At 34.8% G+C, this 17,702-nt stretch overlaps 1 long non-coding RNA gene across 2 annotated transcripts in view; it reads right to left on the bottom strand.

The window, feature by feature from the left end:
- Nucleotides 1-1,975: 1,975 nt before the first annotated feature.
- Nucleotides 1,976-17,702, bottom strand: part of LOC104853939 — a 19,998-nt gene continuing 4,271 nt past the window's right edge. The window contains exons 2-5 of one of the 2 annotated variants that reach the window (XR_777928.2): nt 10,658-10,727; nt 8,924-9,131; nt 2,462-2,739; nt 1,976-2,085 (exon numbers count right to left, since the gene is read on the bottom strand). This is a non-coding gene — a long non-coding RNA (uncharacterized LOC104853939). The remainder of the gene's footprint in view (nt 2,086-2,461; nt 2,740-8,923; nt 9,132-10,657; nt 10,728-17,702) is intronic. The other variant, XR_002024970.1, reaches the window with a different exon arrangement.

Genomic DNA, 17,702 nt, shown 5'->3' with positions numbered 1-17,702 from the left:
GCCCAGCCCCAGCTTCCTAGGCATCATGAGGTGACAGACTCCTCTACAGCTCCAGCCGTGAGGTACTGTACTGTGCCACCACAAGCCCAAAATGTTGGAACTGTGCAACCAGGAACTGGAATTTCTGAAATCATGAACCAAAATAATTTTTTTTCCTTTTAAATTGATTTGCATGGCTTTTTTTTTTTTTTGTACCGGAGATCAAACTTGGGACCTGGCGCTTTCAGGGCAGGTGGCAGACCACTGAGCTAAATCTCTGGCCCCAATTATGTTTTGATAACAGAAAGCTAACATAGTAAACAGAATTGAAAAATCACATATTTTTCATTACTATTTTCTAATCATTAAGAAAAGCTATTAGATGCCAGGCATAGTGGCTCGTGCCTATAATCCAGCACTGGGGAAGGTACAGCAGGAGGATTGTTGCAAGTTCAAGGCCAGCCAGGACTACATAGTGAATTCAAGGCCAGCCTGAACTATATAGCAAGACTTTATCTCAAAAAATGAAAGAATAGCTACTAGAGACAAGAGATAAAAATAGAGGCATGAAGTAATATAAAAACACCACAGATGAAGAACATGAGTTTCCACACGGAAGACACCTCAGAATGACAAAACATGCATATTAATGTAACCAATTCCGAGAACTCATAAAGATTTGTGTCATATGTAAACACTCAAGTTTCAATTAATATCACACTTCTCATTTATAATGGAATAATTTCTCCAAACTGTTATGTAAAAGGATTCTCCATTGAGTACCCATATCCAACAAAATGATCACTCTCTTCTGCAAATAAAGATTTTTTTTGCTTTTAGAGATTTTCTCCCAAGAAATTGCCATAAATTCCAGGATTTGCTAAAAATAAACTAGTCGCATGCTGTTTTTCTGTTGAAAAATTCTCAAAGCTGGTTATTTAGCTCAGTGGTGCCGCTGCCTGCCTCGCAAGTGCAAGGACTCAAGTTCAATCCCCGCTACCAAAAAAAAGAAAAAAAAAATTCTCTAGAAGAGCAAAAAATACTTTATAGAAAGCGTGAATTGAGTTCAACCTCCACAATTGAATTTTTCAGGCCCAGGTTATATATATTTTCCAATTTGGTGATGGTAAGGAGAAGCCTGCACCCTACATCTTTCCCCTGCCTGGGAGTCTGGGATGATAAGCCTGCCCCAGACAGCTGAAGATATGAGAACACCTAAGTGAGAGCCAGGTATTTCAGGGTCACAGGTCTATTTATCATTCCTTGACACTATAATGATTCATTTATTTCTAAGAAAAAACAAAAAAATAATAAATCCATATTAAAAGATTAGTTTTTGGTGCTATAGCTCTGACTGTATAAATTTAATGCAATTTAACAATATGGAATTAATATAAATATGTTTATTACTACAAATGTTGAAAAATATATTATTTATATCTGTTCAAAAAGTGTAAAATACCTTTAGCATTAGACATTAAATAAACATGTGCCCATGTTTTATGTTGCATAATTGAAAATGTTAGCACATTCAAGTGAATATCACATTTAAAGTGAAAATAAAACAAAAGGGATTCTGTAAAACATAACATATAACAGTAATAACATACAAAAGTAATAACATATAATGTAATTATATATAAATGATGTCAAATGTACAATTTTGACAGTCCAACAGAATTATAATTGATCATCATAATTATTAAAGTTTTAAAAGTAGCTAAAATATAAAAGGAAATATATATGACCTCCATAGATTTACATAGGAATAACTCATGGTTATCATTTATTTAAACTTTCATATTTTTTTCCTCAGGTTTTTAAAAAATTTCTACATGTCTATAGTACATACAAACCTTAGGGGGTATGATGTATGTACATAACGTATCTTAAAAATAAATACAGTACTTATTAAGGTTAACAATGAAAACGGTAAGTTAAAAATAAAAAAATAAATACTGGATTGAGGTGTCCATTCCTGGCAATTATTTTGGGGGGATATTGGAGAGGGAAGATTGTGGATGATGAAAACTTGCTTGTGAGTTCAGGGGGCTGTATTGATAGGAAGTAGCGACAGAAGATGAGACACTTTTGAACCATGTTTGGCTGCAAAGAAATAGAGTTTTTGAGGCACTGAGGTACAAATATATTCAAGGGACTTAGTTTTATTAGCTTTCCCTCTTATTACTCAATGTAAGAGATGCTGTTGATAGGGCAACCATACTCAACTGATGGAATTGGATCCCAGCTACTAGAAGTGACATCAGTAGACAGCACTCAGCTTTCAGCTTTTTTCCATGTGACCTTGGCTGAAGAGAGTGGCCCTGTCCAAGGTCATAATCCATCCATTGATAACCCACATCTAATCGGTAAACACATGTGAATACTGGCTGGCACAATCTCTCCTCTGCTTAGAAAAACTCAGAAAAGCTAATTGGATGTTTGTGATCTCCACAAAGGTAGCAGAGAACAAATGCCTTACCTAAAACCATGGCTTTTCCCAGGGAAGTCTGCATCCAAGGATCAGGAGACACAGGAATGTAAAGCTTGTGCCAAACCTGGGACGCTGTAGAAGAATTTCCTGTTATGGAGTTCTGTGTGATGTTGGTAGGTCTGAGATTCATGGCAAAGTCTTCCCTTTTCTGAGTCCGCACCCCTCCTTTCTTTTCACAGGTGTAATTGCAGCACCACCTCTGCGTACAACATCTTCATCCCAATTTTCTCTCAGAATCTACTTCCTGGGGCACCAAACATACAACCCTAGGGTGTAGGAAGGCTTAGTAATCGAAAATGGAAAAAATGAGGCCTTGTGAAATGACTGGTAAGGCTCATTCCTTTGAGAATGACCAACCGAAGGTAAATGTAATTAATACAGGGGTGAAATAGAAAATATCTTATTGTAGGTTTTTATATTTTCTTCTTGGAAATATATGAGAGGTATTTCCTTTGCTTCAACACTCACAAGTAGAGGTGGAAAGGACAATATTTTATTCCTTTTACTCCTTTCCTGTATTTCTCACAGACCATTTAATCCTAATAATCTTGTTAGGTAAATTCCACAGCCTGCTGTCTGTTCCATGTACACGTCTGAGAAGGCAGGACACATCTCTTTAGAAACTTAACACATTTTTATTAGTAACTTTTATACCTGACATCAGAAATGGCGATCAGTGACAAGAGAATGAAAGAATATATTAGAAAGATTAATACACATATACTATCATGGAGATATCTTGTGTATTTAGATGTATACTTTTTTTATTCTATACTGGAGATCAAACTCAGGACCTTGCTGTTGGGAGGCAGGCACAGTGCCACTGAGCTACATCCCAGGCCCAGATGTATACTTCTTTTTAATATCAACCATTGTGTTCTCCTTATAAGCTCAATCTTTCATCATCTCTCTTTCATGGAGAATACTTCATCGACCAGAAGCTGTTCTCCTTTAACTGTGCCCTTTATTCATACTTTGCTCACCACTTTAAAGTAACGTATTTTAAGACTCCCTTAAAATCCTTTCACAGATTTTTCTTTATTTTTACGAGAATGTGCTGACTCCATATAAAATTTCTCTGCCCACTGTATACACCCAGGCTTTTCACATGTCAGAGACTAATAATGTAAAAATGAATATATACTATTCAAACTCCATACTTAAGATAAAATATTATGATTATAGCAAACATTTATTGAGTGTTTATTAACTGCTAATCCCTGGGTCAGTGTTGTATGTACATAATTGCATCATTTTTACAATCCTATTGATTATCTCTGTCTCATACATAAGATAAATCCAAACAAGAAAATATAAGTTTATACAATTGTGAAAATGACATAGGTAATCTGGGGATTTAGCTCAGTGGTTCCTCCGCCTGCCTGGCAAGTGCAAAGTCCCAAGTTCAATACCTGGTATCAAAAGAAAGAAAGAAAAAAAATTACATAAGTATCTACACATAACACACAACATTGACTGAGGGTTTAGCAGTTTATAAGCCCTCTGTAAATGTCTGCTATAATCATAATGTTTTACCTTAAGTATGGAGTTTGAATGGTATACATTCATTTTGACATTATTAGTATCTGACATGTGGAAATCAATCCTTATATCTGACCTTATAGAACCAGTCCTTATATCTGACCTAAGAAAAATTCCAATCCTTTTTTTCCCCATGTTCCACTTATGCCTGAATTACTTAGTAATCATGTTTTCATTTCCTATTTGCCTGTCTACCAGTAGAACAGTATCATCCCAAGCAGACTTCACAGTGTTCCAGATCCAAAGGTTCTTGAAAAAAATAAACAATATAAAATATTTATCTGAATGCGTTACGGAGGCTTTACTTTTCACTACTTTGGACATGACCTTGGACATGCAGGGGTGTACTTCAAATGAATTAATGATCTGGTGCACATTTGCAAATAGCTTGTTTTCCTATCAGTATCTCAATGCTTGTTATGTCAAAGGTGTTCTATGAAGCATTCAACATTCAAAATCACTCTGCAATAAAGTTGTGTTGATTGGAATTGATTTCCAGAGATTTGCAATCTTTGATAATGTCTTGAAGAACTCTCTTGTCTTCTCATCATTTCATCTGTGACTAAACTAGATATTTGAAGGGAGGATTTCATTAAGGAAAGTCACATGGGTCTGAAAATTCCGTTTCAAACTATCACTAATTAAATTGCCTTAATCCTACTGAACCTCTCAGCTGTGCAGTAGAGCTATTTCATGTGAAATCCACAAGCCTGCTATTTAAATGTCATGCTTCTTTATTATTATATATATCTAATTTATTATCAGAATGAATCTCTGTAGCCTTGAAGTATGAATATCTTTACGTTTAATTAAGAAACCCCTCTGATTATTGTCACTCCCACGTAGAAGACAAGAGCACAAACACGGAAAATACACACATACACAAACCGGTGCTTCCTCGAACAGTCCTACTCACCAGCCTGTTAGCAAAGTCCTAAGAGCTAGGAAGGAAACTTGACAGAAGCCATTTAATTAGAAGCCTGAAACTTTTAATTTATCTATTTTAAATTATAAAATAGGCCCCATGGAAAAAATACTTCATTGTGTGGCATGATGTATGCATATGCATACAGATTTTTCCACAGGCCTTACTGAAATCTCTACAGCAACAAAAGCATAATCCTGATACCCCTGAGATTTATTTCCTATCTAGTAATAAACGCTGGCGATAGACCAAATGCCTGTATTCAAACATTGAAAAGAGAAGAGTAATCCTAAGTTTGAAAAGGACAGACTTCGTTCATGTATATATAAAACAAAATCAAATTAATAAAAGTAATCATTGTCGCGTTCATAGGAGGTAAAAATCAAAGTATTTTTAAGCATGTTAAATTTGAGATTTTATAAAAATAACTATAATAATCACATTATTATTACTAACATCATTTTTGTCATTGATTCCATTAATTTTTTTCACACATTGAACTTTAAAACTACTTGACTATTATCTCTCTCGTTAATAATAGCTTATATATTTTAGTGTATTTTAAATGAGAGTTGCAGGAAAATGTGGATATAGTTTCAGTTTATCAGCTAAAATTAATGCTTAAAGTAATGCTGAGAACACTTCAGTTATTTTTAAAGGTGATTTTACTTCCTCTTTACCCATCATTTAACTTGGCTCTTTTATGCCGGCAATATGCTAGATATTAGTTAAGTAGCTTTAAAACGATGCTGTTAAAGGCACAAAGGTCTGAACTTAAAGAGTTACTAATTTTTTTAGGACATCATAAATCCATGTTTGATTTTTTTAAACAATTACTTTAATTTATTGCCAAACTCAGACCCACTGTGACCCTCCACAGCTTTTTCTTTTTGGAGAAATTGAGGGAGGTAGAATATATGTTGGAACACATAGTTTTACATTCCAGTCATAGTTGATTTTCATTTATTTTCAGGATTGATAACAACCAAGTGCCAATAGATTTAAAAAAAAATAGGGTGGGGGAAGAAGTACATCTGTTTTATATGTTTTCCATCATGAGGCCATTTGAAGTGTGAGATTCTTTTTCTGAAAGATCAACACTTTAGAAATTCTCGTGGTGACAAACTAACTGTGCCTACTTCCAGATCATGTAGCAGTAAAACACTATTAGAAAGCTCATCACACTCAGAATGAAGTGTAGGCTGTGAAAAAAATATGATTCATGTGTATATTCAACATTTGTTTGGGGAGCCAAACTGACTTCTCTCTTAATTTGTTACAACAAAAATGATCTCTACTTAATTCTCTGTAATTATCAACTCTTAATTCCATCTAATAACGTATTTTTACACAAACAATTTGCCACATCTTGTTTCTGCAAAAATCCTCATCAATGTCCTTAATTACCTACTGACATTGCCATGTTGTGGTTGTGGACTTTCACACGTTGCCGTGTACAGCATGGCTCATAAAGCCTAATGAGAATAAGTTCATTAAATTAATCCAATAATTAACAAACTTGCTGCTTGTTTCACAGATGTCTAATTTGTGACACAGACTTGGCAAATGTTTTCAACTTTGGAAGCAGAATTAAATCCAAAAAACCTTTTGGACAAATGAAAACTTATTTTTCTTAAAAGTTCATCAAATATACAATTATACACAGATATAAAATACACAATTAATTGCATAACTTAACAAACTCCTCAAGTTTCAAAGAAAGTATGAAAATGTTTATTAAATGAGAGATATCCTGATGATAATTTTTGCTTTCATGGAATGTTCTTATAAAGGAAAAATGATACATTATATTATTTTCTTGTCTCAACAAGTCTATTTTTATGTAGAAACAACTAACCTTATCCATTCCCAATGACCATTTTCCCTATAACAGTTGTTCAAATACTTCCCTTTACCCTAAAGCATTTTTTTATATTACCAAAGGATATAGACCTTTATAGCGGCCTATGCACTCATTACTTAAGGGTGAAATTTATGCTCGCCAAATGACTAAATATTCTGTTATTTCCAAATCCCATTCAGATCTAAGGTATAGGCTTAAAAAAGAGAAGAGTGAAATATATTCCTCAGAATTTTTGCCTCTTGGAATTTATTTTAAATCCGTATGAGACAGAGCAGATTCCAGCATATAGTAAGTGCTTGATTAAATTGTGAAAAACATTTAGTAGTGTTTTTGAAGATGAATTTATGCTATAACTATTAAATTTTTCATAGGCGATTTTTTCATAAATTTATGTATACCTTTTATGTTTTAACCTTTTTCTAATAAGATATCTAAACACTAGATGGGGAGGGGAGGAGGGGGTGAAGGGAGGGCAGAGGTAAGGGGAAAAAATGAGACTCAAGACTTGTCATATAGAGGTACAGGATCCCAACAATGAATGTAACTGTACTGTATCCCTAAAATGTACCAATAAACTCAATTAAAGCTGAAAAAAAAGATATCTAAACACTAAATTAAAAGGAAAATTATGCAAATATTTCCCTTTTTATTTCTTCTTAATAATCCTCTAACCCACTACTCTTATGGATCATGATTGTGTTTATTTACAATTTTCTCCAGAGCCTCTTTTATTTTTTTCTTATTGCTATGTTCCTTTTTCTATTTTTTTTCAACCCAGCAGGGATGTGTATCAGATTTGGTTATATCAAGGAATTCTTAGTGGAGCTTAGTGGAGATACAAGAAAGAGCTGTATGCTACAAATGAACAAGGATATCAAATATTAGAGCAAAATATACAATTTGGTGACAATGTCATATGTATTTTACACCCATGTAAAGATAGATTTATTGCCTTTGTTTACTTATGTGCATTTTGAAGTCTGATTTTGGAGGACTCTCATGGATTCAAAATTTCCCCCCAGGTCTTTGCCTATATCTTTACTAATTTCATATAAAAATTAATATAGGGTGATATTTAAGGATAAGTTTTGATATAGAGGAGATCTGAGATTTGAATCCTTGCTCATATATGCAAGCTATGGCCAATACTTTACTGTAAGCTTCTCAGATTTTTCAACAATAAAATGCAAATTCTGAGAGCATATTGGTTTGAAAATTATAATAATATTGACATGAAAAGTGTTCAGTGATTTGTAACCATATTTAATATGAGATTGATTGTTTAATAGTGAATCATGATCTGACCAAAGAATTGGAACAGCTGGTTGTCATGGCCTGCACCTTGTAATTCCAGCACTCTGGGAGTCTGAGACAAGAAGATAACAAGTTGAAGCCCATCCTGGGCAACTTCATGAGAAGTTGGCTCAAAATAAAAATTAAAAATGGCCTGGGAGTTAGCTCATTATAAAGGCCCTGGATTCCAACCCCAGTAGTGCAGAAAAAGGAGGAGGAAGTGGAGAAGAAAGCAACTAATATGAGTTGTGGAGATACTAAATGCTATGATTTACCTATTTTTGAAGAGGTGGGAGTTAGGTACATAGACACAAAAACAAGACCATCGGAAAGTGATGTCCAAATCTTAGTTTCATAGTTAGCAGGAAACCCTGAATTATTACTCTCAGAGCCTGGGATTTTATTGCCTACACTGTAGACAATGTATAGAAATATGTTGAACTATAGAATTTAATAATACTGACTTTTAAAAAGCATAAATTCAATGATATAACATAGACATTGTCAAGCAAGAGGGTATGATGCAGCTGCAGCAGGTATGGTCACTGATGGACCTGCAAACTTGTGTTACTTTCCCAGGTCTTCACTTACAAGTCCATACCCCTGGACAAGTCATCTCACACTTCAAACCCCAGAGGTCACTTCTAGGTACTGGAATATAATATACATATTCCATTGAAGTCTTCGAAAACAAAAAGAAGAACAGTAAAATTTTTATGCTATAAACCACAATTCTAGCTTATTTCCAATTTATCATAAAGTTATAACTAATCTTAGGTATTCTAAAAAGTTCCAAATTTAAGGAAAATGATTTCACATAACTTACTTTCATCCTCAGAAAATCTTTAAACTGACACAGTAGTTCTCAACTGTCGAAAGTGTGCCCCACCGAGGACATCTGACAAGGTCTGAAGACATTTTTGACTGCCACATTTTGGGGGAGATACTGTAATGCGATGAGCAGACGCCAGGGATGCTGCTCTGAGTATCTGGCAATAAATTTGACAGCCACACACAACAGCAGCATAATAAGGCTATGATCGAAAAAGAAAAGAGTCTTCTGAATCCTAAACTATTTGTAATAGCAGTATGTTGATGTATCACTTACTTTCACCTTACGGCTTCACTCTTCTATCAGCCTAGCAGTGAAAGAAAACCTATCCTCTTTTCTTTGAGTCACCTCTCTGAAATAACTTCATAATGGATATGGACATATTTTGCTACTGGACTACTTTGAGTCTGATGGTTCTGTGTCATGCTGACTGGATCAGGAGGCTTACATTAAGGATTATTTCTGGTTGTGTCTAGCGAAGAGTTGCTGGAAAAGACTAGCCTTTGAGTCAAGGGGTTAAGTGAAGTAGATTGCCCTCCCCAGTGGGGTTGGGCGTTATCCAGTCCCTTTCAGAACCTGAAGAGGACTAAATTATGAAGCAAAGAGAAACTGTCCTGTCTTGTCTTACCTACCTTGTCACTGGGCCTCTGTTCTTTCTCTTTCCTCAGACACCGTTGTGTCTGTCAGGCCTTCAGACTCAAACTAGACTTATACCACCAGTTTTCCATGGTTTTCCACTTCCAAGCAGCACATTGTAGGACTGATTGGCCTCCCTAGTTACGTGAACCAATCCCTCTACTACATGATGTGCTGCCCGCTTTCTGGAGCCCGCACATGTATGCTTAATTGCGGAACATACGGTTATTACAAGTTTGGTGCTCTTGCTCCCTCTTCCTAAAGTTTATTCAGTGAAGAAATGTTGAAATATTACAGAAACACAATCTACGGGTGTGTCTTTAGATTTATGAACACAGTTATATTCACGAGAGAATGAGAGTATAAACATTGTATGCCTTACTTTATGATAATATAAAGGAAGACATTATAAGCTCCTCCTGAGGAGGCCTAGAATGGTGATAGGAAACCACCTAGCAAGCAGAGGCAACAATATAGTAAATTCATCTCCAGATAGATTGGTAGAAGAGCCTTCTGGTTAGAAGAAATATCATGTATGCAAATCATGAGACAGAAAAATGCGTGAGCAGGTTGACAAAATACTCAATATTGTTTGTAAGTATATCAACCAACTGCAAAACAAAAATGGAACTGCAATATACTAAAAATAATCTCTGGTTGTATTCTGAAGGGGGAATCATGGCAGAATTTTTAAAGCTGAGTCAATGGCATAAGATTGTACTGTAGAAAACAAATTTGACAACTGCAGGAAGAAGGGTAAAGAAGAGGAAGACAAAACTGAAGGGCAGGCAGACCAGTGGACATAGGGGTTTAGACAAACACACACACACAAAGCTTGGAATGTTCTGACCCAGAATTCCTGACAGGAAAACTAGAGAAATTTTAAATTAACATAAATTGAATAAGTTTAAAATAAATGATTTCTTAGTGCACCTGCGGAGTTAGATTGGAGCATGATTGTGGAAAAAAAAATAGTAATAGCTATTGACATTATTGGCAAATCTCTAATTCTCACTATGATACTTTCCCCACATTCTGTCTTTGTTTTGGAGTTATTAACAGATCTTGCTCATGGAGATATTTGAGACTCACCAGGCTCTCTCTTCACAGATGGTCAGTGGTACCAGGAGTGACCATAGAAAGGAAAAATACGATGATCTATCTAGATTTTGGCAAAGGAAGACAACATTGATTAAATTCTTGCAGTTGAACAGAATATTAACAAAGATCCTCTGGCTCATTTGGAGAGGATGGAATTAATTTACAAAGAAGAGGGTAGCTATAGGCAAGATTCCATGGACAAAGAGTGAGGCAAAATGCAGATTATGGTTTTAAAAAAATTAACTAGTGAATGGGATGTTAACCTCCAGCTGGGGAAGTAATTGTATTATAATAGTGATGGAGAAAACTATCAGCCAAAGAAATGAACCTGAACCGGAATGTTTCTAAATGGCAAGTAACTTTGGTTACTTTTTTGGTTTGCATGCATTTCATTTTGTATCCACCATCCTATGTTCCTTGGTCTCAGAAAAGACTAGAAATGAGCATTTTGTAAGATTCAATCTTGCTACTTGATAAAAGCTTTGCCCACTAGGTGCTTACTTAAAAAGATGCTAACTGAGGATTCCACTTATGCAAAATTCCTGCCTTTCATGATGATTTCACAGCTAAGTATCACACTTCTTTGATTTGAGGATCAACAGAGACAATTTTGATATACCTCTGTGTTGAATATATTGCAAGTATTTCCAAAGTTGGGTTCTTTTTCAGCCATTCTGAGCTTGCACAGGAGGCCTATGTTAATGAGTCAGAGAAAGATAACAAAGCTTTTGACACTTAAAAATTTGAGGAAATTTCTGGGTACTGAAGTTCAGTTGTTCCACAGGAGTAGTAGTAAGAAAGATGCAATGACACTCCTCTATGCCATCATTTTTTGTCTCTGGCTAAAGGTACAGGATGCTGGGGATTTAGCTCAGTTGTGCCACCACCTGCCTTGCAAGCTCAAGGTCCTGAGTTCAACCTCTGGTACCAAAAAAAAGATAAAGTTATAGAAAAAAATGTCAAGAGGCTTCTTTCTAGATGTGCATATGAGTACCATCATTAGGGAATGTTCTTATGCCTTGAACAGCAGGAATATCTACTAGGATCATAAAGTCTATGTTGACTATATTTGTTTTCTCTATTTATGATGGTAGCTAAGTCCTTGGGTCCTCTAGTCTGACAGCATTTGTTCTTCATGGTTTAAAGTAAATGAAATATGCACACAGAACAGTATTTTTCTTAAGATTTGAGGAAAGTGTGCTGCTGTATTTTATACAGTAAACTAAAATAGGTATTTTCTTTTTGGTTTTTTGTGAGTGTTTTCAAATAGATTTTACTTGTCTAGAAAAGCTTTAGGATTGCAGAACAATTAAGTAAAAAGTACACAGCATTTCCATATGCTCCCTGTGCCATGCTGCACACCCCAGGCTCCCTTCCCTTCTAACACCTCAGATTAGAGAGGCATATTGATAAAATAGAAGAAGAATATATATAATGCCATATCATTATTTTGAGGAAAATATTAGTATTTTTGTCAGCTCTTTTGATTTTTCTTCACAACTCTAGGAATGTTGATACTTACATACATTGATGTAATACCATCAAAATCTATATACAGATAATTACTAAATAAATCCTTTGTACTATCCCTTCATAAAGATACTCTCTTCTCATCCTTAATCTTTGACTACCAATGATTTATCTTTCATATTATTTTTGTTTTCAAAAATACCATATAAATGGAACCATCAAGAAGAAAACCTCTTGTGACTAGCTTTTTTCACTCATTACAATGCCTTTCAGTGTCATTCAAGTTTTGTGTGTATCTATATTTTGTCCTTTATATTGCCAAATAGTACTCCATTGCATATATGTACCACAGTTTGCTTATTCACCTTAAGAGTATTTGGCTTATTTCTAGATCAGGGCTATAGAGTATAACTTCAACACTAGTACATATTTCTGTGTGGACATATTTTCTTTTCTCTAGGGTAAATATTCTGAAATAAAATCACTAGATCCTTTGCTAAAGGTAGACTTAACTTTATAGGAAGCTGTTCGACTGTTTCCTCATAGGCAACAATATTTCTCTTTCCAAGTGCCACATATGAGAACTCCAGTTGCTCTACATTCTCAACCAACACTAGGCATATTCAGATATTTGGTTGGTGTGCTTGTTTCTTTGCAGTTGTTCTGACAGATGTGCAGTGGTACTCATCATATTTTTAGTTTGTGTTTCTTATTGGATAATGATGATCGAAAATCTTGTGCACTTACTTTTCATCGTTGATCCTTGAATTTTTACTCAACATTTTTATCTGTTCTTACTTTGTCTGACTCTTTCATCATTATGTAATTGTACTCCATTCATTTTCTGACTTTTGATTGGAGTGCTACACCATTTGAATTTGATTAGTAACTTGTTCAAAACTAAATTTGCCCCTTTATTATTTGTTCCCTTGTAGTTGCCTACATTTTTTTTTATTGCCTTATTTTCTATTTCCCTCTCTGGAATGTCTCTGTGTTAAGGATAGTTGTAAGGGCTTCAGAAAAAGCACAGGGCTAATGATTTTCTCCCATTTATCACCTCTGAGAAGGTAAAGACTTCAGAGAGAAATGGCTTGTTGCATTTTCAGAAGCTAAATTTTGTCATTAGTCTCTTAGAACTAGTGATTCCTATTATTTAAAATGAAAAAACCCTGAAGAATCATTGACCACCAAAAAGTGTACTGTAGATTATGGACCTGTTGGTGATGCCTGACATGCATGGAAGACTTCAGGTATCTCCCAGATACTCTGTCTAAGCACCATTTTCCCTTCAAATGATGCCATAAATAGATAACAATGACTGAGAATTTAGCTCCTGTTAATTGGACCTATCTCTGTTACAGTTGACTATCAATAAAAATCTATACCCATATCTTTATTTGCTAAAGAAAAGGGAAAAGATTATCTGATCATAATATTTAAAGAGAATGTTACTCTTTTGTTTTTTACATGTCTGAAAATAATTGTCTTTGCCATACATCATATTGCTGGGGTGTTACTGCCTTTCTTGTGGCATTATTGTACTTTAAATATAATAGGCAATTTCCTCAAATATTTTGTCTTTTTCTTGTTTGTGTTTTGTATACTTCAATTATTTTAAAATTAGGAAACATTTACAAATCTGCTTTAAGTCAGAAACTCTGAAAACCTTATAAGGTAGACATGACAGTGATATTTCTATGCTATTATAATACTCGTAGAGAAATTAAATTCACTCCCAACATTTTTTTCTATCCTACACCAAAAAGCGATGCTATCTCAAATGAGCTCAGTCCAAAGTAGAATTCATGGCTCAGAGTCAAGGGAACATTTAAGATGTGACCTTACATAATGTGCTTTTGGCTTGAAAGGAACAAAAGAAGTGTGGCTTTTTGTTTTCCACTTTCTTTTTTTTTTCATTATTGTTATTAATGCAGGTTTGTAGTTCATAATAACTGCATTCATCATAAGTTAGGTCATGTGTGTGGCACATCTCAATTTATCTTCCATCACCTTTTCCTGCCTTTCTTCCCCATCTCTTATGCTTTTTTGATCTCTGGTACCTCATTTTTAAGCATGTCTTTTCATGGGGAGAATTAGAGCCAGTAGGAGCATTAGTATTTCATGACACTTGCATGATACCCAAACAAAAAGACAGAGCCAAATTAGGAGGCTGAGGTAGGAAGACTGAAAGTGCTAGGCCAGATGGATATTCTATCTCAAAATAAAGGGATATAGGTGTAGCTCAGTGTCAGAGGGCCCCTGTGTTCAATCCTTAGTGAGCAAAGAAAGAGGGAGAGAGAAAGATTGCAAAATGTGGTAAGATCCAAACTTCTCTCAATCAATTCTGAGAATTACCATTTTATTACTTTCTTCGGTTTCATTGGAGGAACAAATCTGTTCTTACACTTGTGAATGCCACAGGTTCTGTTCCAATGTGCTGAGTTCTCAAACACATCAGCACTTCATGGTAAACACTAAATTCTTGTTTCAGTGTTGGACAGTTATTGCTTCTGTCTTGTTTATCTGACTTAAAAATAATCAAACCAAGAATGTTCCCTCCAAACATGGTTTTAACAAACAACCATCTGAATGTAAGTCTGAGCTACAAAGAGCAATAGTGAATCAGGTTGCTGTCAAAGAGAAAGTGATTTTTTTAGTATATTGAGAGGTGAATTGGGTTAAGGCAATGTATTATTCACAGATCGAGTTACTTCTAACTATACCAATGGTGTCATCTTGAGAACATATTAAGGTTAGTAGCTATGTTATACAAAATACATAAAACTTTCATAACCTCTGAACTTTTGTATACGATACTATTGGATAAATAAGTCTTTTAACTTCATATTAACATCTGAGGGACCTAAGAAAAAGACACACAGCAAATAAAAAGAGAGAGTGTAGAAAAAATCCTATAGTACTTTCATAAGTGTATGTATAAAATGTAAAGAAAGTAATGAGAAAAAGGAAAAAAATATTTCTGAAGCATGTATAAAGGTGATTGATGGTTATTAAGTATTATCTATAAGTACCCATTTAATAAATAGTCTTATGGATTAACTAATAAAGTTGTGTTTTCCCAGATGTATGACCAAAGGAGGAGTTGGCAGAGTTATAAATAAGCAGTTAATACTGGTTGAGCATAGCTACAACAAAAGGAAAGGGCTTTGTGGAAGAATTCACAAATCTCTGAAGAGCATATCACATAACTTAAACCTCTTGTGAAAAGAGGTCTGCACTGTATTCTTCTGTGATGCTTATTCAGTCTGTGGCTGCTCTGTACACTTACCTTTCTGTACTTGCATATATTATGATTACAGGAATGTTTCAGCGTAGTTCTATACCTTGTGTGACTGGATTAAGTCAGTGGAGTGGTATAGGTTTATTTTATAAATTGAAAAGCATTGATATATATTTAAATATCTGTATCATCATGCACACTGATGTACTCATCTTTCTCCCTTTTTCCCCACTTATAGGTGTCAGGTGAAGAAGAGACACTGCAGTATTTTTACTAGGTATTTTGTATGCATTATTTAATTTTCACCTAATTAAATTCATGATCTCTGTAATAGGCTCGTGCTGTTCCTTTAAGCATTGAATGCCAGTCAGAAATCTCACCCACCTTTACTTAACTAGAGTGCTGTAGAGCAGATATTGAACTCAATCTTGGACTAGCACGGCAGTCTGTGATTTTCCTACTCACATTCAGACGCGCAAAATCAAACAACTAAATAGGAGTTACCATGGGGACTCTTTTTTCTCTGAGATATAGCATAGGCATATGGTACTCTTTTTTTCCTCCACTCATAACCTTAGTCTTGACTGTTATTTTAGCAGCATTCTGTACTTTAATATTTATGGAGAACAGTGTTTCAATCACACATTTCCAGATTGATAAATCCTCATAAACTTAACACTGTGTATCTAACATCCCGAATGGGGGACAAACTATTACAGGCTCTCCTTAGTCTTCTTCACACTCTTTGCCATCATTTTGCCGTCCTCAGAGCAAGCACTCTCTGACTTCTAACTACATCAGTTAGTTTTGCCAGGTTGTGGACTTTGTATTATTAAGATCATACAGGGTCTCACTTCTTTCTCTTAGCTTTACGTTTTCAGGAACCGTCCAGAATGTTGTGTGATTTAAAAACCTTTCTACTTATTATTATGTCACATTTAACATACATGTGCGTATGCATATCCATTTATCCAGTCCAGAATGATGAGCCTTTTGGTAATTTCTGACTTTTAACTATTTTGAAGTACTGTCATGAATGTTCCAATACATTTTTAAAATAAATATCTCAGTATGTTCATTGGGCACATACAAAAGAACAAAACATGTATGTCACGGAGAAAACATGTGTTAAGGATTAGTAAATACTGTAAATGACTCACCTTGACATTGATTTTTGCTGTGGAAAGACTGGACATATTTTCAAGCCCTCCCTTCCTGTTGTGAACATGATGCCGTTTTTCTTCTTAGCAGTCTGTCTCTGGATTACATGCAGTTCACTTCATGCATCACTAAAAAAATTTTCTGTCTCTGCGTCTCACATGCTTAAGTATTTTGCTGACCTCACTTTATGTACACATAAAACTTTTGCCCTCTTTCCCAAGAAAGAAGGTCTTTATAAAATGTTGTATGACTGAGCTAGAGTAGTAAGACTGCAGAAAGTTTGTTGAATTGCATGCACTTGTCTGATTTAAAAATAATATTCATTTATCTTTCAGAGCACCTTGCACCTTTATCCTCAGTTCTGCTGAGCAGTGACTAAGCCTCGGAGGGAGTACAGCTTGCTAGGTAAACCACAAAACTGCATGCTGGGTTGTATCCCTGCCGATTAGGAAGAAACCCTGTAAATATCAGTTCCTTAAGTCTTCTTGCAACTGAACTTGAAAACATGTGCTTGAAAACATGCAGTGAGGAGCAACTGGTTGGAAGTCACCTTTCATCGTGCTCAAGGAAGACTATATCTCAGCAGGCAGGTAAGAGCAATGCAGAGAAAATTTTATACCAGTAAACTACAAATACAGTAAAAGGTTACACAGTCATTTTAATTTTCTAACATCCTAAAAAGCAAAACTGAATATAATTATATAGAATAGCAGGGATAAGTACATTACAATAATTTTACTTAAATCTTTATAAAAAGGCTAAGGTTCTTTAATATACCTTTGTATATAAAGATTTTTATAAAGACTAATGAAATCCTTTCTGTGCCTTCAGATAACTTAAAGTTTATTTCTGCTAAGTCAAAATTCTATATAACAAATAGTGTTCAAATTAAGATGAGTGTGGATGTTAGAAAGTACGAAAACGTGTCACACTTAGGATACTCTTTCAGAATTATACCCCAAATCCTGTATATGAAGGTGCAAAGGCAATTTGTTCATAATAAACATTGTCACTTAAATCAAGAGGCAGTATTTCATCCCTGGAGTTCTGATATCAATTTATCTGGATTCTAAGTACCTTTCCTTTAATTCTTCAATCTCAAAATTCTCAGGTTCCTCAACTCTATATTTTAGATATAATATTTCTTTTTTTTTTTTTTTTTTT

Source organism: Fukomys damarensis, unplaced genomic scaffold (assembly GCF_012274545.1).
Source record: "Fukomys damarensis isolate Sample0158 unplaced genomic scaffold, DMR_v1.0_HiC HiC_scaffold_32, whole genome shotgun sequence".
Lineage (NCBI taxonomy): Eukaryota > Metazoa > Chordata > Mammalia > Rodentia > Bathyergidae > Fukomys > Fukomys damarensis.
Note: the sequence above shows the minus strand (reverse complement) of the source record. Positions and strands in the feature narration are given on the sequence as shown.